This window comes from Erinaceus europaeus, chromosome X, assembly GCF_950295315.1.
Source record: "Erinaceus europaeus chromosome X, mEriEur2.1, whole genome shotgun sequence".
Taxonomy (NCBI): domain Eukaryota; kingdom Metazoa; phylum Chordata; class Mammalia; order Eulipotyphla; family Erinaceidae; genus Erinaceus; species Erinaceus europaeus.
Genome location: NC_080185.1, coordinates 89,986,036 through 90,010,410, shown reverse-complemented (window position 1 = coordinate 90,010,410; position 24,375 = coordinate 89,986,036). Strand labels below are relative to the sequence as shown.

The following is a 24,375-nucleotide window of genomic DNA, read 5'->3' as shown; positions in this document are numbered from 1 at the left end:
TACCACAATCGTGCTAGTCATATTCTGGTTCTCTTCTCTTCTCTTCTCTTCTCTTCTCTTCTCTTCTCTTCTCTTCTCTTCTCTTCTCTTTTCTCTCTCTCTCTCTCTCTCTCTCTCTCTCTCTCCATATATATATTAGAGAATAGGAAAGAGTTACCCAAGCACTGCTCAGCCCTGGCTTATAGTGGTGGGTGGTGCTAATGATTGAATCTGGAATCTCAGAGCCTCAGGCATGAAAAGTTTTTTTTTTTAGAACCATTATGTTCTATCTCTTCTTGAAAGAAAATGTATTTATTGTTAATTATTTATTAATTTATTGTTGGATAGAGACAGAGAGAAATTGAGAGAAGAGGAGGAGATAGAGAGGGAAAGAGACAGAGAGACACCTGTAGCCCTGCTTCACCCCTCATGAAACTTTCCCCTGGCAGTTGATCCCAGCCCCCCAGTGTATTGAAGGAAGCTTTGGTGCTGTGGTCTTTTCACACTCTTTCTCTTTACCTATCTCTGTCTAAAATAATAAATGATAATAATAATAAATGAACTGAAATTAAAAGAAGAAGAAGAAGGAATACAGTCAGCTTCCCCACTCTCAGGTCATCCTGGCTATAGGTGCTCTGGTTAGTTTTCTTAGGAAGCACTGGGACTGAAAGTCCCCATTGTCACACTGGGCTGCATGCTGGTGACACACCTAGAAGAAGGACTTTATTCTTAGGCAGGTTGTTTCCAAGTTTTGTTTTTGTTTTGTTTTGTTTTGCTTTATTTTTGCCTCCAGGGTTACTACTGGGGCTCAGTGCCTGCACTATGAATCCACTGCTTCTGGCAGCCATCTTCCCCCCCCCATTGTTGTTGTTATTGCTGTTAGTATTGTTGTTGCTGCTACTGTTGGATAGTACAGAGAGAAATTGAGAGAGGAGGGGGAGAGAAAGATAGACAACTGCAGACCTGCTCCACTGCTTGTGAAGCGACACCCCCCCCGCCCCCCCCCCGCAAGAGGGGAGCCGGGGGTTTGAACCAGGATCCTTGTGCAGGTCCTTGCTTTATGTGTGCTTAACCTGGTACGTTACCACCAGACCCCGATGATTATTTTTATTAGTGGTTTAATAGAGGTTTATAAGATTACATGATTGCAGAATTCAACAGCAAATCCACCACCAAAGTTCTGTGCCCCAACCCTCCCAACAGTAACTACCATAGCTCTCACAAAGTCATACAGACAGACTATTCTTGTTGTTCTAAGTTCATGTGTTAATGTTCTCTAGATGAGCAAAACTATCTTGATAGTTGTTGTTCACCTGCTTACTTATCTCACTAAACACCTCTAATTCCATCCATTTTGTACCAATGGACACAATATCATCTACTTAAAGTGCTGAGTAGTATTCCATTAAATATATGTCCCAGGAGTCGGACAGCAGTGCAGCGGGTTAAGCACATGTGGAGCAAAGTGCAAGGATGGGCAGAAAGATCCTGGTTCGAGCCCCTGGCTCCCCACCTGCAGGGGAGTCACCTCACAGGAGGTGAAGCAGGTCTGAAGGTGTCTATCTTTCTCTCCCCCTCTCTGTCTTCCCCTCCTCTATCCATTTCTCTCTGTCCTATCCAACAATGACTACATCAATAATAACAACAATAATAACTACAACAATAAAACAACAAGGGCAGCAAAAGGGAAAAAAAAAATATATATATATATCCCACAGTTTCTTTATCCAATCATCTGAGGATGGGCATTTAGTTTACTTTCATTCTTTGGCTATTGTGAATAATGCATCTATGAACATAGGGGTGAATATGTCCCTTAGAATTAGTGTTTTAGAGAGACCCCTCACAGAATGGGAGAAGATCTTTACATGCCACACATCAGACAAGAGTTTAATAACCAAACTATATAAAGAGCTTGCCAAACTCAACCACAAGAAAACAAATAACCCCATCCAAAAATGGAGAGAGGACATGGACAGAATATTCACCACAGAAGAGATCCAAAAGACCAAGAAATACATGAAAAAATGTTCCAAGTCTTTGAATGTCAAAGAAATGCAAAAAAAAAAAAAGACAACAATGAGATACCACTTCACTCCTGTGAGAATGTCATACATCAGAAAAGGTGGCGGAGCTACGAGCAGCAGATCGCTTTCTCGCCTCTCTTCTCCTCTCCTCTCCCGGATCAACTAGGAATACCAAAGGAGACCACCCGGACCGAAACAAGACAGGACTAGAATGACCACAGGAACCCAGTAAATCACCTGTGAGTACAAACACGTGTGGCTGGTGACAGAGAGGAGAGAGGGGCCTAAGGAGAGATTAAGTGACTGCTAACAGTTCAACAGTTTATCAGTGGAGACACCACCTCCAGTCTGCTCCACAACAAGGGGACAGCTGAAGGGAGGAAAGGACTCCCCAGAGACTCACCAAGTGCAACTCTGAGTCTCCATTGCTACTACCCTCAGAATCTGGAGCAGCAACAGGAAGGGACACCAGGGTACAGAGATCTAACCGGGAAACTCAGGAGAAGACCTATACCTCCGTGGCATAGCTGAGGGGCTGTGAAAGTCTCTTGGTATAACCACTGGATTATCTCTGCCACACCCTGCTTTATCTCTTGGTCTGGAGTCAGTGATTAAGCGAAGAAGCCTATTAATAGTTCAAAAGCCCTCAGGCACCCATAGCCTACAGGGAAGAAAAAAAAAGGCTTTTACACCACTGAGCTCCAACTCAGGGATTGAAAAAAAAACTGTTAACTTCCACTACAGTAAACCCTTTAATTAAATTACTTAGACACAAGTCAATCCAGGCAATAGTGATCAACAATTTGAAAAGTACTGATAAAGGGAACTCATAACATAATATATAAAAATGGTTAAAACAACAAGAAAAAATATTGGAGACTCGAACCAGGACAAGAGTCCAGCTAAAAGTCCTCCAGAGGGTGAAGCACAAAACAACGAGTTCAACATCCAAACATTAGCTAAGGAAATAATAACAGGAGTGAGTAAAGAATTTGAAAAAATTGTAATCAGAACTGCAGGAACAACAAATGAGAATATGGAAGAAAATTCTAATAATCTCATGGTTATTAGAGAGCTGAAAGGTGAAATCTCTGAACTAAGAAGGCAACTAGCTGAACAAGCTAAAACAGTATCAGAGCAAGGCAACAAAATAGATGAACTCCAGAAAGCAGTAGAGGGCAGAGAGAATAGAATCTATGAGGCTGAAGACAGAATTAGCAAGATTGAGGATGAATTAGAGACAACTAAAAAAGAAGTAAGAGATCTCAAAAAGAGATTAAGAGATGCTGAAAACAACAACAGAGTCCTATGGGATGACTTCAAAAGAAACAATATATGCATTATTGGCTTACCAGAGGAAGAAAGAGAAGGAGAGGAAGAAAGCATTCTCCAGGCCATAATAGCTGAAAATTTCTCTAGTCTAGACAACACCAAAGACATAAAGATTCAAGAAGCCCAGAGGATCACAAACAGAATTAACCCAGACCTAAAGACACCAAGACATGTCATACTTAGAATGGAAAGGAATAAGGATAAAGAAAGGATCCTCAAGGCTGCAAGAGAAAAACAAAGAGTCACCTACAAAGGAAAACCCATAAGATTAGCAGCAGACTTCTCCATACAAACACTACAGGCCAGAAGAGAATGGCAAGATATCTATCGAGTGCTCAATGAGAAAGGCTTTCAGCCAAGAATACTATATCCTGCTAGATTGTCATTCAGACTAGATGGAAGCATCAAAACCTTCTCAGACAAGCAACAGTTGAAGGAAGCAACCATCACCAAGCCTGCCCTGAAAGAAGTTCTGAAAGGTCTCCTATAAACAACCAGACCACCACAAATAGGACATATATCAAAACACTCTAAAACTCTACAAGAATGGCGTTAAAATATCTTCAATCTTTGATATCAATAAATGTCAATGGCCTGAATTCACCTATTAAAAGACACAGAGTAGGAAGATGGATCAGAAAACACAACCCAACAATATGTTGTCTACAGGAAACTCACCTAACGCAACAAGACAAACACAGACTTAAAGTGAAAGGATGGAAAACTATCATTCAAGCCAATGGCCCACAAAAAAGGGCAGGAACAGCTATTCTCATATCTGACATGATAGACTTTAAAATAGATAAGATTAAAAAAGATAGGAATGGATACTACTTAATGCTCAGAGGATCAGTCAATCAAGAGGACTTAACAATTATTAATATCTATGCACCCAATGAGAAGCCATCTAAATACATCAAACTTCTACTGAAAGAGCTACAGCAATATATTAACAGTAACACAATCATAGTAGGGGACTTCAACACCCCACTATCTCAACTTGACAGATCATCCAGGAAGAAAATCAGTAAAGACATAAGGGAGCTAAATGAAGAGATAGATAAACTAGAACTATTGGACATTTTCAGAGTCATTCATCCCAAGAAACTGGAATACACATTTTACTCAAATCCACATGGATCATTCTCAAGGATAGACCATATGTTAGGCCACAAAGACAGCATCAGCCAATTCAAGAGCACTGAAATCATCCCAAGCATCTTCTCAGACCACAGTGGAATTAAACTAACACTTAACAATCAACAAAAGATTAGTAACAGTGCCAAAATGTGGAAGCTCAACAGTACACTTCTTAACAACTTCTGGGTCAAAGAGGAAATCAAGGAAGAAATCAAAATGTTTCGAGAGTTCAATGAAAATGAAGACACAAGCTATCAAAATATTTGGGACACAGCTAAAGCAGTCCTAAGAGGGAAGTTCATAGCTATACAAGCACACATTAGGAAACAAGAAAAGGCACAAATAAACAGCCTGATTGCACATCTCAAAGACCTAGAAGAAGAACAACAAAGGAATCCTAAAGCAACCAGAAGGACAGAAATTACTAAAGTTAGGGCAGAAATAAATAACATTGAGAATAGGAAAACCATACAAAAGATCAATGAAAGTAAATGTTGGTTCTTCGAAAGAGTAAACAAAATCGACAAACCTTTAGCCAGACTCACAAAACAAAAAAGGGAGAAGACCCAAATAAATCGGATAGTAAATGAAAGAGGAGATATCACAACAGACACCACAGAAATTCAACATATCATGCGAGGCTTCTATGAACAACTATATGCCACCAAGCTAGAGAACCTGGAAGAAATGAATGATTTCCTAGATATCTACCAACTTCCAAAACTAAGTCAAGAGGAAGTGGATAACATGAACAGGCCCATCACAGCTAATGAAATTGAAACAGTTATCAAAAATCTTCCCAAAAATAAAAGTCCTGGACCAGATGGTTTTACAAATGAATTCTACAAAACTTTCAAAGAAGAACTAATACCTCTACTTTTAAAAGTCTTCCAGAAGATTGAAGACACTGGAATACTCCCTGCCAGCTTCTATGAAGCCAACATCACCCTGATACCAAAAGCAGACAGGGACACAACCAAAAAAGAAAACTACAGACCAATATCTCTGATGAACATAGATGCGAAAATATTGAACAAAATTCTAGCCAACCGGATACAGCAGTATATCAAAAAGATTGTTCATCATGACCAAGTGGGGTTTATCCCAGGCATGCAAGGTTGGTTTAATATACGTAAATCAATCAATGTGATCCACCACATCAACAAAAGCAAGACCAAAAACCACATGGTCATATCAATAGATGCAGAGAAAGCCTTTGACAAAATACAACATCCCTTTATGATCAAAACACTACAAAAAATGGGAATAGATGGAAAATTCCTGAAGATAGTGGAGTCTATATATAGCAAACCTACAGCCAACATCATACTCAATGGTGAAAAACTGGAAGCATTTCCACTCAGATCAGGTACTAGACAGGGCTGCCCACTATCACCATTACTATTCAACATAGTGTTGGAAGTTCTTGCCATAGCAATCAGGCAGGAGCAAGGAATTAAAGGCATACAGATTGGAAGAGAAGAAGTCAAACTCTCCTTATTTGCAGATGACATGATAGTATACATGGAAAAACCTAAGGAATGCAGCAAGAAGCTTTTAGAAATCATCAGGCAATACAGTAATGTGTCAGGCTATAAAATTAACATTCAAAAGTCAGTGGCATTCCTCTATGCAAACACTAAGTTAGAAGAAATTGAAATCCAGAAATCAGTTCCTTTTTCTATAGCAACAAAAACAATAAAATATCTAGAAGTAGGGGGAGGTTGGGAAAAAAAAAAATATCTAGAAGTAAACGTAACCAAAGAAGTGAAAGACTTGTATACTGAAAATTATGAGTCACTACTCAAAGAAATTGAAAAAGACACAAAGAAGTGGAAAGATATTCCATGCTCATGGGTTGGAAGAAATAACATCATCAAAATGAATATATTACCCAGAGCCATCTACAAATTTAATGCTATCCCCATCAAGATCCCAAGCACATTTTTTAGGAGAATAGAACAAATGCTACAAATGTTTATCTGGAACAAGAAAAGACCTAGAATTGCCAAAACAATCTTGAGAAAAAAGAACAGAACTGGAGGCATCACACTGCCAGATCTCAAACTGTATTATAGGGCCATTGTCATCAAAACTGCTTGGTACTGGAACATGAACAGACACACTGACCAGTGGAATAGAATTGAGAGGCCAGAAATGAGGCCCCACACGTATGGACATCTAATCTTTGACAAAGGGGCCCAGACTATTCAATGTGGAAAGCAGAGTCTCTTCAACAAATGGTGTTGGAAACAATGGGTTGAAACATGCAGAAGAATGAAACTGAATCACTGTATTTCACTAAATACAAAAGTAGATTCAAAGTGGATCAAGGACCTGGATGTTAGACCAGAAACTATCAGATACTTAGAGGAAAATATTGGCAGAACTTTCTTCCGCATAAATTTTAAAGACATTTTCAGTGAAACGAATCCAATTACAAGGAAGACTAAGGCAAGTATAAACCTATGGGACTACATCAAATTAAAAAGCTTCTTCACAGCAAAAGAAACCACTACCCAAATCAAGAGACCCCTCACAGAATGGGAGAAGATCTTTACATGCCATACATCAGATAAGAGTTTAATAACCAACATACATAAAGAGCTTACCAGACTCAACAACAAGACAACAAATAACCCCATCCAAAAATGGGGGGAGGAATTGGACAGAATATTCACCACAGAAGAGATCCAAAAGGCCGAGAAACACATGAAAAAATGCTCCAAGTCTCTGATTGTCAGAGAAATGCAAATCAAGACAACAATGAGATACCACTTCACTCCTGTGAGAATGTCATACATCAGAAAAGGTAACAGCAGCAAATGCTGGAGAGGGTGTGGGGTCAAAGGTACCCTCCTGCACTTCTGGTGGGAATGTCAATTGGTCCAACCTCTGTGGAGAACAGTCTGGAGAACCCTCAGAAGGCTAGAAATGGACCTACCCTATGACCTGCAATTCCCCTCCTGGGGATATATCCTAAGGAACCCAACACATCCATCCAAAAAGATCTGTGTACACATATGTTCTTGGCAGCACAATTTGTAATAGCCAAAACCTGGAAGCAACCCAGGTGTCCAACAACAGATGAGTGGCAGAGCAAGTTGTGGTATATATACACAATGGAATACTACTCAGCTGTAAAAAATGGTGACTTCACCGTTTTCAACCGATCTTGGATGGACCTTGAAAAAATCATGTTGAGTGAAGTAAGTCAGAAACAGAAGGATGAATATGGGCTGATCTCACTCTCAGGCCGAAGTTGAAAAACAAGATTAGAAAAGAAAACACAAGTCGAACCTGAAATGGAATTGGAGTATTACACCAAAGTAAAAGACTCTGGGGTGGGTGGGTGGGTGGGGAGAATACAGGTCCATGAAAAATGATGAATGAAATAGTGGGGGTTGTATTGTTAAATGGTAATCTGGGGAATGTTATGCATGTAAAAAAAAAAAAAAAAAAGAAGTAGAAACGCAAACCAGAAATTGACTGAGTTTGGAGTATGGCACCAAAGTAAGAAAGCAGAAGTACACTAGAGTTTGCAGTGAGTATCCCCCTAACACTTCCTCTCCACTATTCCAAGCTTTGGGTCCATGATTGCTCAAAAATTTGTTTGGCTTTGTATGTTAACTCTCTTTTCAGTCACCAGGTTCCAGATGCCATCAGGATGCTAGCCAGGCTCCCCTGGATTGAAGACCCCACCAATGTGTCCTGGAGCTCAGCTTCCCCAGAGACCCACCCTACTAGGGAAAGAGAGAGGCAGACTGGGAGTATGGACCGACCAGTCAAGGCTCATGTTCAGCGGGGAAGCAATTACAGAAGCCAGACCTTCCACCTTCTACAACCCACAATAACCCTGGGTCCATGCTCCCAGAGGGATAGAGAATGGGAAAGCTATCGGGGGAGGGGGTGAGATATGGAGATTGGGCGGTGGGAATTGTGTGGAGTTGTACCCCTCCTACCCTATGGTTTTGTTAATTAATCCTTTAAAAAAATAAGAATATAAATAAAAAAAAAAAGAAAAAAAAAAGAAAAGGTAACAGCAGCAAATGCTGGAGAGGGCGTGGGGTCAAAGGAACCCTCCTATACTGCTGGTGGGAATGTCAATTGGTCCAACCTCTGTGGAGAGCAGTATGGAGAACCCTCAGAAGGCTAGAAATGGACCTACCCTATGATCCTGCAATTCCTCTCCTGGGGATATATCCTAAGGAACCCAACACATCCATCCAAAAAGATCTGTGTACACATATGTTCTTGGCAGCACAATTTGTAATAGCCAAAACCTAGAAGCAACCCAGGTGTCCAACACCAGATGAGTGGCTGAGCAAGTTGTGGTATATATACACAATGAAATACTACTCTGCTATAAAAAATGGTGACTTCACTGTTTTCAGCCTATCTTGGATGGACCTTGAAAAACTCATGTTAAGTGAAATAAGTCAGAAACAGAAGAATGAATATGGGATGATCTCACTCTCAGGCAGAAGTTGAAAAACAAGATCAGAAGAGAAAACACAAGTAGAACCTGAAATGGAATTGGCGTATTGCACCAAAGTAAAAGATTCTGGGGTGGGTGGGGGGGACAATACAGGTCCAAAAAGGATGACAGACGACCTAGTGGGGGTTGTATTGTTATATGGAAAACTGGGGAATGTTATGCATGTACAAACTATTGTATTTACTATCAAATGTAAACATTAATTCCCCAATAAAGAAATTTAAAGAAAAAGAATTAGTGTTTTAATGTCCTTTGGATATATACTTAAGAGTGGTATTGCTGGATCAAAAAGTATTTATGTTTTATTTAAGGAATTTCCATACTGTTTTCCTTAATAACTGCAGACATTGAAGCCTCAGGCATGAAAGTCTCTTTGCCTAACCATTATGCTATCTACTCCGACGATTCCCACCAACAGTGTAACAGAATTCCTTTTTCTCCGCATCCTGGTAAACACTTGTCATCTCTTGATTTGTTGGCACAAGTCATTCTCAGATGAATAAAGTGGTATCTTTACTTATTCTTTTATTTATTTCCACCAGAATGATCACTAGGGCTCTGTGCCTACATGATTCCTCTGCTCCTGGTGGATTTATTTTATTTTTTTTATTATCTTTATTTATGTATTGGATAGAGACAGCCAGAAATTGAGAGGGAAGGGTTGGATAGAGAGGAGGAAAGACAGAGAGACACCTGCAGCACTGCTTCACTGCTAGTGAAGCTTTCATCCTGCAGGTGGGGAATGGGGACTTGAACCTGGGTCTTTGCCCATTGTAACATGTGCACTCAGCCAGGTGTGCCACCACCCAGCCCTGGATTTATTTATTTATTTATTTCTGTTTTTGTTTATTTAAAAAGTAGACATTAACAAAACCATAGGATAAGAGGGGTACAACTCCACACAATTCCCACTATCTCCATATCCCATCCCCTCCCCTGATAGCTTTCCTATTCTTTATCCCTCTGGGAGTATGGACCCAAGGTCATTGTGGGATGCAGAAGGTGGAAGGTCTGGCTTCTGTAATTGCTTCCCCACTAAACATGGGCGATGACAGGTCGATCCATACTCCCAGCCTGTCTCTCTCTTTCCCTAGTAGGGTGGGGCTCTGGGGAAGTGGAGCTCCAGGACACATTGGTGGGGTTGTCTGTCCAGGGAAGTCTGGTCGGCATCATGCTGGCATCTGGAATCTAGTGGCTGAAAAGAGAGTTAACATACAAAGCCAAACATATTGTTGAAGGATTTATTTTTTGATACAGGGTGAATGATGACCATCATCTGGGGCCCTAGTTAGGGAATTCTTGGACTCCACATAGATATGATGGGAATAATAGATTCCCTCTAATAGATTTTTCTCTTCACCATCACTGGTCACTTCCATCAGGAATGTCAGTGTGCCATTCCAGGAACTTGGCCTCCTTATAAAGTAGAAATGGTAGGGACTATTCCCTATTCTCCAAAGGGAGGCTGGGTTAACATACTCTACCACTTCTTGAGGAACACTGGTCCTGAAATGAGTGCAGCCTAGAATGTTCCCAGCTGTGGCCATGATCTGCAATCTCAGATCAATCAACAGGGACTCAAAGGCTACACAGGCCCCTATGCTAAATATATATATCCAGGTCAGGTTGATGAGGTAAACAGTTAATTTTAGTCATAGATTTTCTCCAAGTTTGGGAGCTACACTCCAACTTTTTTTTTAGATTTTTATTTATTCATTAGAGACAGAGAGAAACTGAGAAGGGAGGGGGAGATAGGGGAAGAGACAAAGAAACACTTGTAGCCCTGCTTCATCACTTGTGAAACTTTTCCACTGCAGGTGGGGACTGGGGGCTTGAATCCAGGCTCTTGCGCACTGTAATGTATGCACTTAACCAGGTGTACCACTCCCTGACCCCCTAATCCAACTTTCTAGCCCTATTCTTAACTCTGACACCATCTTCCCAGACAATATATTTGTCCATCTCCATGTGAGCTATCAAATTTAAGCAAAAACTACAAAAGTCATGGGCCTCTAGAAACATACCTAAAATAGACTTCCTACTTTTTAGTTTCTGTTCATTAATCATTTTTCCTGCTTTATATCTTACTGCCTTTCAACCACCAAGTCGCAGATGCTATAATGATTCCATCCTGACTTCCCAGGTCAGATGACCTCACCAGTGTGTCCAGAACCTCACTTTTCCAGAGCCCTGCCCACTAGGGAAAATAGAAACAGTCTGGGGGTATGAATCATCCTGCTAGTGCCCATGTCCAGCAGAGAAGCAATTACAGAACCAGAACCTTCTGCACTCCATAAAGAATTTTGGTCCAGGGCCCTGGTGGTGGCGCATCTGGTTGAGCGCACACATTACAATGTACAAGGACCCAGGTTCAAGCCCCCAGTCCCCACCTGCATGGGGAAAGCTTCATAAGTGGTGAAGCAGGGCTGCATGTGTCTTTCTATCTCCCCATTCCCTCTCAATTTCTGGCTGTCTCTATTCAATAAATAAATGAAGATAATAATAAATTTTTAATTAAAAAAATAATTTTGGTCCATACTCCCAGAGGGGGAGAAATTATCATAGAGAATGATCAGAGGACTCTGAACTCCAACATCATCAGAACCTAGAAAGATACAAGGAATAGGTAGCACAGCGGGTTAAGCTTACTTGGCACGAAGCACAAGGACCAGCATAAGGATCCTGGTTAGAGCCCTGGCTCCCCACCTGTAGGGGAGTCATTTCACAGGCAGTCAAGCAGGTCTCTCTTTCTCTCCCCTTCTCTGTCTTCTGCTCTTCTCTCCATTTTTCTCTTTCCTATCTAACAATGGTGACATCATCAGCAACAAGAACAACAGCAATAATAACTACAACAACAATAAAAACAACAAGGGCAACAAAAGGGTAAATAAATAAAAACAAATAAAAAATTTAAGAAAATAAAAAAGTTGTTTAAAAAAGGTAAGAGGAATAAATGGAGGGCATTTGAAAGTAGTAATAGGTGTAGGTGTGACTTGGAAAGGAAGAGGTCTGGGGAGACAGCATAATGGTTATGCAAAAAAACTTTCATGCCTGAGGTATCAAAGGTCCCAGTTTCAATCCCCATCACTACCATAAGCCAGAGATGACCAGTGCTCTTGGGGGGAAAAAAGAGGCAAGGCTATCGGGGAAAAAATGGGCAAATATAGACAGATAGTTATAGAAATAATAGTCAACTCATACCTGCAACCTTGAGAGAACTGCTATAGCTTCCAATGGAGGGCAGAACTGTGGTGGTGAGAACAGTGCAAAATTATACACCCCTGTTATTTTATAATTTTATAAATCAATATTATGTCACTAATAAAATTTAACAATAAAAGAAAAAAGAGAGAAAAAAAGAAAGAAAGAAAGTGAATGGTGGTGGGTAGGGCAGTAGCCCGGTTAAGCGCATGTGGCGCAAAACGCAAGGACCGGCAGGAGGATCCCGGTTCGAGCCCCCAGCTCCCCACCTGCAGGGGAATCACTTCATAAGCAGTGAGGCAGGTCTGCAGGTGTCTGTCTTTCTCTCTCCCTCTCTGTCTTCCCCTCCTCTCTCGATTTCTCTCTGTCCTATCCAACAACGAACGACATCAACAACAACAATAATGACCACAACAAGGCTACGACAACAAGGGCAACAAAAGGGGGAAAAATGGCCCCCAGGAGCAGTGGATTCATGGTGCACTGAGCCCCAGCAATAATACTGGAGGCAAAAAAAAAAAAAAAGGAAAGTGAATGGTGGAAACTAACACTGCTCCACTGCTCATACAGTTTCCCCTGTGCAGGTTCTCCCAGATGGGGCCAGGTGCTTGAACCTGATTCCTCACATAAGGTAAAGTATGAGCTCTCATGAGTTGAACCATCTCCTAGGCCCCTCAGCTTCCTTCTTTATAAAACACAGTGAATTTTGGTACTGACTCTATGGTGATGTAGGAGGGAAAAATGAGAGAGGACCATGAGTGACTATTCCATACACAGCAGGTGTTGACTTCCGGCCAAGATGGTGGCAGACCAGCATCTCCTGTTTGTTTTTATCACTGCCACCGCACTCTGTCATTTCACGAACTCTCGATCGCACTCTGTCATTTCACGAGCATCTCATAAAAACTGCAGCAAAGGTGGGCGCGAGGAATCACATCATTGCAAGACTGGCCAGCTCCTCATGGGACGTGAGCGCTTCCACACTCCGATCATCATCTCTGGCATTATGCTATTCCACTGCAGAATACTGTGCCCCAGTATGGTTCCGTAGCCCCCATGTCCACTTGGTCGATTCCAAATTATATTCCTCCATGAGGATAATTTCTGGAACCATCCGTTCCACCCCGGTTCCACGGCTGCCAGTTCTTAGCAACATCGCCCCGCCAGATATTCGTCGGGATGCAGCATCATCTAAGTTCATTTCCCACGTCTACGCTCGACCGGACCTGCCAATATACGCGGATATCTTCGCCCACCCTGTCCAACGCTTGACATCTCGTCACCCAATCTGGTCCCCTACGCCTACACTGAACTTCTCTGTTCCAGACTCTTGGAAACGGAGTTGGCAGTCAGCTGAGGTAAAGAGCAAACACCTCATCACAGACCCCTGCAAGCGTCCACCCGGCTTTACCCTAGCACGTTATGATTGGGCCCTCCTCAATCGCTATGGAACAGGCCATGGCCGGTGCGCCGCTATGTTCCATCGCTGGGGAGCCAGAGACGACCCGAACTGCCCCTGCGGCTCCAGACAGACTATGACCCACATAGTCAACGACTGCTACCTTTCCAGATTCAAAGGAGGTCTCGAAACTTTACATCAGGCTCAACCTGACGCTGTTGACTGGCTACGGAAGAAGGGCAAACGCTAGAAGAACTGCCACCGCCACCACCAACACCACCAACACCACCACCATCATACATGAAAAAACACACATAAAAAAAAAAAAAAAAAAACACTTGGAACTGAGCTGAACAGTGAAGGGAAAATATATATATATATTTTTTCCCCTCCAGGGTTATTGCTGGACTCGGTGCCTGCACCATGAATCCACCGCTCCTGGAGGCCATTTTTCCCCCTTTTGTTGCCCTTGTTGTTGTAGCCTCATTGTGGTTATTATTATTGCCATTGTTGATGTTGTTCGTTGTTGGCTAGGACAGAGAGAAATGGAGAGAGGAGGGGAAGACAGAGAGGGGGAGAGAAAGATAGACACCTGCAGACCTGCTTCATCGCCTGTGAAGCGACTCCCTTGCAGGTGGGGAGCCGGGTGATCGAACCGGCATCCTTATTCTGGTCCTTGCGTTTTGCACCACATGCAATTAACCCACTGTGCCACCGCCCGCCCCCCGGGGAAAAATATCTTACTCAGTTCTGCCAGGGCCTTGCTGAGACAGCCATTTGTTGTACTAGGCTCTCATCATGGCTGTGTCTGGTTGCTTCATCTCCTGCTGCTTCTGATGCAGCAGCCGCCTGCTATAGTCCCGGCTGCATCTGTTGTGGCTGCCCAGTGCTACCCGCCCAATGCCGCCCACCCAGTTCCAGCTAGGCCCTCTGCCTCTGAGGCTGCCATCTGTTTCCGGTTAGGCTCCTACCACCCACGGCCTCAGTGCCTGCTGCAACCGGTCCCTGCACAGACTCCTGGTACCAGTCTTCTCAGAGAATCAAACATAAGCAGACGACAATGTAATTTGCCTACAGTTTTACACCAGGGCAGCAGCATGAAGAAAACTCCAAATTCAGCAGAACTATAGAGAGCACCTGATGGCAACCTAGGAGGTGGTGCTATGGGTAAGGTGCTGGACTCTCAAGCAAGAGGTCCTGAGGTCAATCCCTGGCATTGTATGTTCCAGATTGATGTTCTGGTTCTTACTCTCATGTTAACAAATAAATATTGAGCAGGGGAGATAGCAGAATATTCATGCAAATTGTTTATTTTTAAAATTTATTTTATTTTAATAAGAGAAACATACAGAGGGAGAGAGCAGTGAGCTTTGTTTAGCTCTGGCATATGGTGGTTTTGGGGACTGGGCATCAAAAACAAAGACCAAACCAAACAAACAAAAAAACACCTTTCATGCCTAAATCTCCAAGGATCCAGGTTCAATCCCTAACATCACCATAAGCCAGAGCTTAATGATTAAATCTTAAAAGTGGGGTCTCAAATCCACTTTTGCTCCAGACTTTAAGTCATGCATGCATGCAGAAAGAACGAGAGTGGTCTGGGAGGTGGCACAGTGAATAAAGTGTTGGACTCTCAAGCATGAGGTCTGGAGTTCAATCCCCAGCAGCACATGTACCAGAGTGATATCTGGTTCTGGTTCTCTCTCTCTCTCTCTCCTCCTATCCCTCTCATGAATAAATAAATATTTTTTAAAAAAAGAAAGAACGAGAGTGGTCTGGGAAGTGGTGCAGTGGATAAAGCACTGGAATCTCATGCTTGAGGTCCTGAGTTCAATCCCTGGCAGCATATGTACTAGAGTGATGTCTGGTTCTTTCTCTCTCTCCTTTCTCACTAATAAAGAAATAAAATCTTTAGAAAGAAAGAAAGAAAGAGAAAGAAAGAAAACTGCAAATGTTAGGGGAGGTCTTTCTGAGATCTGCACTGGATGGACAGATGGGCAGATGGATGGATGCACCGGTGCATCAATGCCATCACAAAGTGCAACCCCCAACTCATGATCTGGAGACATGCCAGGGATCACCAATGTGCCTAGGACTGAGAGGCACACAGGATGCACAGCTATGAGACGGGGGCAGTCAGAACTCTGAACATCTCAAACCGGAAGGTGGAGGCTGACTCTCCAAATTGAAGTTTCTAAGACTGTCTTTGGGAGAAGTGGCTTTTAAATCTTCCTGAGCTTGTAAAAGGATTTTCAATCTAAGAAACCATCCTAGGCTTCTTGTCAGGGAGTTAAACTCAGGAGGGCTGTCAAAAATGAATCCTAGACAACATAGTGGACTTTCATGCCTGAGGCTCTGAGGGCCCAGGTTCAATCTCCAGCACCATCAGAAGCCAGAGTTGAACAGTGCTCTGATAAAATTAAAAGAAAGAAAGAAAGAAAAGAAGGAAGAAAGAAAGAGAGAAAGGAAGGAAGAAAGGGGCCTAGGACTGGTGCTGTGGTCTCTCTCTTCCATTTTAGAATAGATTTACTTATGTATCAATGAGAAAGAAAAGAGAGAAGAGAGAAGAGAGAGGGAGAGGGAGAGGGAGAGGGAAAATGTGGCCTACGGATGACACCCATGGCTGGGGCCAGGGTTCCCAGTTCTTATGCAGCTACTGGCTCTCAGAGAAATAGTCACAATCTGGCTAGATCTCAATTTCTTCATCTGTTCAATGGTGCCACTAATGAAGAGTCTTTGAAGCAGCCTCATACTCTGTAAGTGCTGTGGAAGCCCTTGAGCCAAAGGAACTCCCTCTTTCCCTCAGATCCCCTCCCCTCAGATACACCTTTGTTTTACAAAATGACTCTTTCTTCCTTACAGCAATAAAGGGCATATATGAGGCTGGGGACATAGCTTAACTGGTAGAGTGTAAGGCTTGCATGTTTGAGTGTCGTGCTGCGCCACAGAGAAGAGAGAGAGAGGAGATCCGGAGCGAGGAGGGAACACAAATCTTTATTTGTGCTGGCACTTCAGAGTTGGGTGAGAGAGAAGCAGGTTGGGCCACGTGGAGGTAGCAAAAACGGCCGCCTCACACAGTTACCTTTCCTGCGTCTAAACACCGAAGTGAAGAGCCAGCAAGAGAACGAGGTGCGGAAGAAGAAGGGCTTTTATGGGAGTAGCTCTCACGAGAATGGGAAGGGGGAGGAGTAACCAGAGCACTGCAACTATTGCAGGGAATAGACAATGCCCTGAGGGCACAACATGGCGGAACAGGCGCTCCAAGAATGTCCCAGCTCTCGAGGGAACTAGCAATAGCCTGAGGGGACAACATGGCAGATGTGACTGCATCTGCACAATTTCCCAGCATCTGAGGCCCCTGGTTTGATCCCTAGTACCATAGCGGTGCTCTGGCTTCTCTGTCTCTCTGGTTCTATGTGAACTCTCTCTCTCATATACACAAATAAAACAAGTCCTTAATAAATCAAAGCATGACACTAGAGGTGTTGGAGTAAAGCTCTGGACTCTGAAGCATGAAATCCTTGAGTTTGACCCTGACATTGCACTACCAGACTGATACTCTGGTATTCCCTACACCCTTCTGAAGTGCCCACACATTGCCATGTGCCAGAACCCGGGTTCAAGTCCTTGGCAACCACACAGGAGCAATATGCAAAGTGGAAACTTCGAGAACAGTGGAGCACTGCTTGAATGTCTTATCTTTCATTGTCTTTCGCCCGCTTTCTATTTCTGTCTCTTACACTCTATCTTAAAAATTAATAAAAGGGGGCCAGGTAGTGGTGCACCTGTCTGAACGCACATGTTACAGTGCACAAGGATACAGGTTCGATCCCCCGATCCCCACCTTCAGGAGGAAGGCTTCACAAGTGGTAAAGCAGGGCTGCAGGTGTCTCTCTGTCTCTCTCCCTCTCTATCACCCCCTTCCCTCTCAATTTCTACCTGTCTCTAACCAATAAATAAATAAAGATGATTTTTAAAAAATTAATAAAAGAGGGGAGTCGGGCAGTAGTGCATCGGGTTAAGCGCACGTGGCACAAAGCGCAAGGACCGGTGTAGTGATCCCAGTTCGAGCCCCCGGCTCCCCACCTGCAGGGAGGTCGCTTCACAAGCAGTGAAGCAGGTCTGCAGGTGTCTATCTATATATTTTTTTTAATCTTTATTTATTGGATAGTGACAGCCAGATAAGAGGGTGATAGAGAGGGAGAGAGACACCTGCAGCACTACTTCACCACTCACAAAGCTTTCCTCCTGCAGGTGGGAACCAGGGGCTTGAACCTGGGTCCTTGCACATTGTGATACATGTGCTCAACCAAGTGCACCACCACCCAGCCCCAGGTGTCTATCTTTCTCTCCCCCTCTCTGTCTTCCCCTCTTCTCTCCATTTCTCTCTGTCCTATCCAACAACAATGACATAAGTAAAAACAACAATAATCACTACAACAATGAAATAAGGGCAACAAAAGGAAATAAATAAATATTTAATAATAATAATAATAATAAGAGAGGGGGCTGGGACGGGCATCAGTGCACTGGGTTAAGTTCACACGGCGCAAAGCGCAAGGACCGGCGTGAGAATCCTGGTTGGAGCCCTTGGCTCCCCACCTGCACGGAGGTTACTTAATAAGAAGTCAAGCAAGTCTGAAGGTGTAGATCTTTCTCTCCCCCTCTCTGTCTTCCCCATCTCTCTCAATTATTCTCTTTCCTAACCAGCAACAACAATAACAGCAATAACAACAGTGACAATAGCAACAACAACAAAATGGGAAGTTGGACGGTAGCACAGTAGGTTAAGTGCATGTGGCACAAAGTGCAAGGACCAGGGTAAGGATCCCGGTTCGAGCCCCCGGCTCCCCACCCGCAGGGGAGTCTCTTTACAGGTGGTGAAGCAGGTCTGCAGGTGTCTCTCTTTCTTTCCCCCCTCTGTCTTCCCTTCCTCTCTCCATTTCTCTCTGTCTTATCTAACAATAGCAACAGCAATAACAACAACAATAATAACTACAACAACAATGAAAAATAACAAGGGCAACAAAATGGAAAATAAATAAATAAATAAAACTTATAAAAAGAAAGAACAACAAAATGGAAAAAATGGCCTCCAGGAGTAGTGGATTCTTAGCACAGGCACCAAACCCCAGCGATAATCCTGGAGGCAAATAATAATGATAATAATAATAATTTAGCTGGGCAGTGGCACAGCTTATTAAGCACACAAATGACCATGTTCAAGGACCTGGGTTCAAGCACCCAGTCCCCAGCTGTAAGGACGATACTTCATAAGTGGTGAAGCAGTACTACAGGTGTCTCTGGCTGACACACGCGCTTGGCCTGGGTTTCAGATGTGATGATGGAATGGTCCTGTGTCATCTTGGCTGGTGGCAGTCATAGCACGGCCTTGTTCTGTGCAAATTTTTCAGTTCAACAGGCATCCCAGGCTTGGGATTCATCCTGTGGGACCTCAGTCACCATCACTGAACTGGGCCAGGCCTCCCGCAGGATCTGGTTGGGGGTGGGGTGTTGGGGGTTGGGGCCCAAAGCCACCCACAAAGGCTCCCACAATGCCTGGGAAATCCAATCACCCCAGACAATCCCTATGTGGTTTCTTGGTGTCATTAATCTTTCCATCTTTTAAAAAAAATTTTTAATTGATTTTCCCTTTTTGTTGCCCTTGTTGTTTTCTATTGTTGTAGTTATAGTTGTTGTTGTTGGATAGGACAGAGAGAAATGGAGAGAGGAGGAGAAGACAAAGAGGGGGAGAGAAAGATAGACACCTGCAGACCTGCCTCACTACCTGTGAAGCAACTCCCCTACAGGTGGGGAGCCAGGGGCTTGAACCGGGATCCTTATACTGGTCCTTGCGCTTTGCGCCACGTGTGCTTAACTCCCTGCACTACCGCCAACTCCCTAATCTCTCCATCTTAAAACCAGCATTGAGAATTGAATGGCGGCAAGACAGACTGGGTTCTCAGATGAAAAGCAGCCTTACTCCTTTTGCATTTTTCTAATGTCCATCTATTATTATTATTTAATTTAATTTTATGATTATTTAAATGTTTTACTTATTTATTGGATAGAGATAGAGATGGGGAGATAGGGAGAAAGAGAGACACACCTGCAACACTGCTTCACATTTCATGGAGCTTTTCCCCTGCAGGTAGGGACAAGGTGCTTAAACCTGGGTCCTTGTGCACGGTAATGTCTTCTTTACTAAGTGAACCACCACTTGACTGCTTATTTTGTTGTTATTATTATTATTTTGTTTTTTAAAAATATTTATTTATTCCCTTTTGTTGCCCTTGTTGTTGTTTTTTCCCCTCCAGGGTTATTGCTGGGCTCGGTGCCTGCACCATGAATCCACCGCTCCTGGAGGCCATTATTTGCCCCTTTTGTTGCCCTTGTTGTTTTAGCCTCGCTGTGGTTATTATTATTACCATTGTTGATGTTGTTCGTTGTTGGATAGGAGAGAGAGAAATGGAGACAGGAGGGGAAGACAGAGAGAGGGAGAGAAAGACACCAGCAGACCTGCTTCATCGCCTGTGAAGCGACTCCCCTGCAGGTGGGGAGCCGGGGGCTCCAACCAAGATCCTTACGCCGGTCCCTGCGCTTTGTACCACGTGTGCTTAACCCACTGCGCCACCGCCCAACCCCCCACCCTTGTTGTTTTATTGTTGTAGTTACTATTGTTGTTACTGATGTATGATTGTTACTGTTACTGTTGTTACTGATTGTGTTGTGAAATAGGACAGAGAGAAATAGAGAGAGGAGGGGGAGACAAAGAGGGGGAGAGAAAGATAGACACCTCCAAACCTGCTTCACCACCTGTGAAGCGACTCCCCTGCAGGTGGAGAGCCGGGGCTCCTTACACCAGTCGTTGAGCTTTGAGCCATGTGTCCTTAACCTGTTGTGGTACCATCCGACTCCCTATTATTATTATTTTTTTAACCAGAGCACTACTCAGCTCTGGTTTATGGTAGTGGGGAAGGGATTGAACCTGGGACTTGAGAGACTTAGGCATGAAAGTCATTTTGCAGAACCATTGTATTACCTCCCCATCATCATCATCATTACTAGGCTACACCCAGTAGCCTTTTTTATTTTTCTCATTTATATAGGGCAAAGGACATCCCCTCAACATTAAGTTGGAGGACTCGAAGAGCAGGACCAACAGCTTGAAAGCTGTCAGGAGCTGCTTGTTGCTGGCTTTGAAAGTGACTGGGATCCATGTGGATTCAGTCGGCTAGGGAAGATCGTCTGTTTCCCCAATGAATGGGTACTCACGAGATGCACCACGGGAAGGTCGATCCAATGCATCCCATTAGGATCCCATTGGATCTCGATCGCACTCTGTCATTTCACGAACATCTCATAAAAACTGCAGCAAAGGTGGGCGCGAGGAATCACATCATTGCAAGACTGGCCAGCTCCTCATGGGGCGCGAGCGCTTCCACACTACGATCATCATCTCTGGCATTATGCTATTCCACTGCAGAATACTGTGCCCCAGTATGGTTCCGTAGCCCCCATGTCCACTTGGTCGATTCCAAATTATATTCCTCCATGAGGATAATTTCTGGAACCACCCGTTCCACCCCGGTTCCATGGCTGCCAGTTCTTAGCAACATCACCCTGCCAGATATTCGTCAGGATGCGGCATCATCTAAGTTCATTTCCCACGTCTACGCTCGATCGGACCTGCCAATATATGCGGATATCTTCGCCCACCCTGTCCAACGCTTGACGTCTCGTCACCCAATCTGGTTTCCTACGCCTACACTGAACTTCTCTGTTCCAGACTCTTGGAAACAGAGTTGGCAGTCAGCTGAGGTAAAGAACAAACACCTCATCACAGACCCCTGCAAGCGTCAACCCGGCTTTGACCTAGCACGTTATGACTGGGCCCTCCTCAATCGCTATTGAACAGGCCATGGCCGGTGCGCCGCTATGTTCCATCGCTGGGGAGCCAGAGACGACCCGAACTGCCCCTGCGGCTACAGACAGACTATGACCCACACAGTCAACGACTGCCACCTCTCCAGATTCAAAGGAGGTCTCGAAACTTTACATCAGGCTCAACCTGACGCTGTTGACTGGCTACGGAAGAAGGGCAAACGCTAGAAGAAGAAGAATTTATATAGGGGATGAGAGAGAAGAAAGGAGAGATACGACAGCACCACTCCACCACTCAGGAAGGTTCCCCTCTGCAAATGCTTCCAGCTGGTGGCCAGGGGCTTGAACACGGGTCCTTGCTCATGGTAATGCATTGTTGTCATTGTTGGATAGGACAGAGAGAAATGGAGAGAGGACGGGAAGACATAGAGGGGGAGAGAAAGATAGACATCTGCAGACCTGCTTCACCTCCTGTGAAGCAAATTCCCTGCAAGTGGGAAGCCGGGGGCTCGAATCAGGATCCTTACCCTGGTCCTTGGGCTTTGCGCCACGTGCATTTTACCCGCTGCGCTACCGCCTGAACCCCGAAATGTATCCCTCTTATCCTATAGTCTTGTCAATATTTCCATTTTATAAATAAAAATATATAAAAAGGTATACATAGTGTGTAATGCTTCATACAAAAAGCAAGATAAACAGCCCAGGAGGTGGCACAGAGAATAAAGCGTTGGACTCTCCAGCATGAGGTCCCGAGTCCTGTCCCCAGCATTGCATGTTCCAGAATAATGCTCTGCTTCTCTCTCCCTCCTGCCCTTCTCTCTCATAACTAGATGCATAAATCTTATATATATATATATTTTTTTGTTTGTTTGTTTGTTTGTTTCCAGAGCGCTCCTCAGCTCTGGCTAATCGTGTTGCAGGGGATAGAATCTGGGAGCTCAGAACCTCAGGCAGGAGGATCTTTTTGCAGAACCATTAAGTCACCTCCCTCACTCTGCATAAATCTTTGAAAAAAAAGAAACAAGAAGGCTGGGGAGACTGCATAATGGTTGTGTAAATGATTTTCTTGCCTGAAGCTCTGAGCTCCAGTGCTCTGGGGGGGGGGAGTGTGTGTGTGTGTGTGTGTGTGTGTGTGTGTGTGTGTGTGTGTGTGTGTGTGTGTGTGTAAGAAAGACAAGATGATAGAAACAGGAAGTATAAGCTATCAGCTGTTGAGACTTGTTGCCTGTGAGGTTGGATGGGGGGGTGTTTGGACAAGAAGGAAGGTGTGTATACTCGGCTAAATTCTGACTCTTGAAACCATTCTCAGGTTTCACATTCTTAGATAAATAAATATGGGCCAAGAAAATAGTTCAACATGTTAGAGCACATTATACAAAGTATGCCTGAGGCCCTAGGGGTCCCAGGTTCATTCCTCGACACCACTGTACAGATCTGAACATTAATTACTCTGATTGGTATGTCTCTATCTCCACTCTCTCTGTCACTCTAGTTCTTTTTGTTTCCCCAGGAATTTTAAACTTTATTCAGGTAAATTGAGAACATTGACATGTTGGTTGGTGTCGACTTGGGCTCAGAGAGAGAGAGAAGAGCAGGAGAGCCATTTACTCACATGTTGGCAGTCCTACCTCAACAGAAAGGCGGGGGAAGGGAGAGAGAGAGAGAGGCATCACTCTGTTTCTCCATAAAGGGGAGGGGGCAGAGTACCACTTTTTTTTTTAATATGTATTTATTCCCTTTTGTGGCCCTTGTTGTTGTCCTTGTTGGACAGAGAGAAATGGAGAGAGGAGGGGGAGAAAGAGAAGGGGAGAGAAAGACGGACACCTGCAGACCTACTTCACCACCTGTGAAGCAACTCCCCTGCAGTTGGGGAGCCGGGGGCTCGAACTGGGATCCTTACTCTGGTCCTTGTGCTTTTCGCCACCTGTACTTAACCCACTGCTCTACCACCTGGCTCCCCAGAGTACCACTCTTATACGTGTGTGTTGTGGGGGAATTGAACTCTGGACCTCATGCTTGAGGGTCAAAAACTCTATCCACTGAGCCACCTCCCATATCCAATCTTAGCCATCTTTCACACAGCTTCACTAAAGGGGAGCAGAGAGAACCAACTCCAGTAACTTTTAAACATAGCATCCATCAGACTGAAGATAAAGACAGCTTTAACGGATAGTGTGTGTGGTAGAACACACACATTACCATAGACCAGTACCCAGGTTCAAACCCCCCAGTCCCCACCTGCAGGGTGGAAGGAAGCTTCACAAGTGGTTGAGCAGTGCTGCAAGTGTCTCCTCTCTTTCTCTCCCCCCTTTTTTCTTTACCCCTCTGTCTCTCATTTCTATAAAAAAATCATCACTGGGAATGATAGAGCTGTGCAGGCACTGAGCCCCAGCAATAACTCTGATGACAAAACAAAACAAATATTGACCTCTAGTTTCTAGTTAGTAGATTTCTCTTCCAAAGTGGTATTTGGTTAGTGAATCTGAAACTACTGAATGTGTATCCCGGGATTGAGCAAAATAAGTAGAATTCTTGTGGCTAATAAGAGTCAGGTTTCTCACTGTAGGAGAAACAAATACAGAAAAGGAAAAGGGTAGGAGGAACTTTGGGGGGGGTAATTGTGCCTTTATAAATGTCACTTGGCATTCATGGCTTTTTTTATTGGACAGAGACAGAGAGAAATCAAGGGGGAAGGGTGAGATAGAGAGGGAGAGATAAAAGGAGACACCTGCAGCCCTGCTTCACCACTCATCAAGCTTCCCCCTACAGGTGGGTACTGTGGGTTCAAACCCGAGTCTTTGTGCATTATAACATGTGTGCTCTACCAGGTGTGTCATGGCCTGGCCCCCATTCATACTTTTTATTCTTTTTTTAATATTTTAACTATTTATTTATTTATTTATCTTTATTGGGAG

At 43.8% G+C, this 24,375-nt stretch overlaps 1 long non-coding RNA gene across 1 annotated transcript; it reads right to left on the bottom strand.

The window, feature by feature from the left end:
* Positions 1 to 9,571: 9,571 nt before the first annotated feature.
* LOC132535825 (uncharacterized) lies at positions 9,572 to 14,476 on the bottom strand. Its single transcript, XR_009547555.1, has 2 exons — positions 14,321 to 14,476; positions 9,572 to 10,171 (listed from the first exon to the last, which is right to left on the bottom strand). It is a non-coding gene; the product is annotated as an uncharacterized LOC132535825 (long non-coding RNA).
* Positions 14,477 to 24,375: the final 9,899 nt, after the last annotated feature.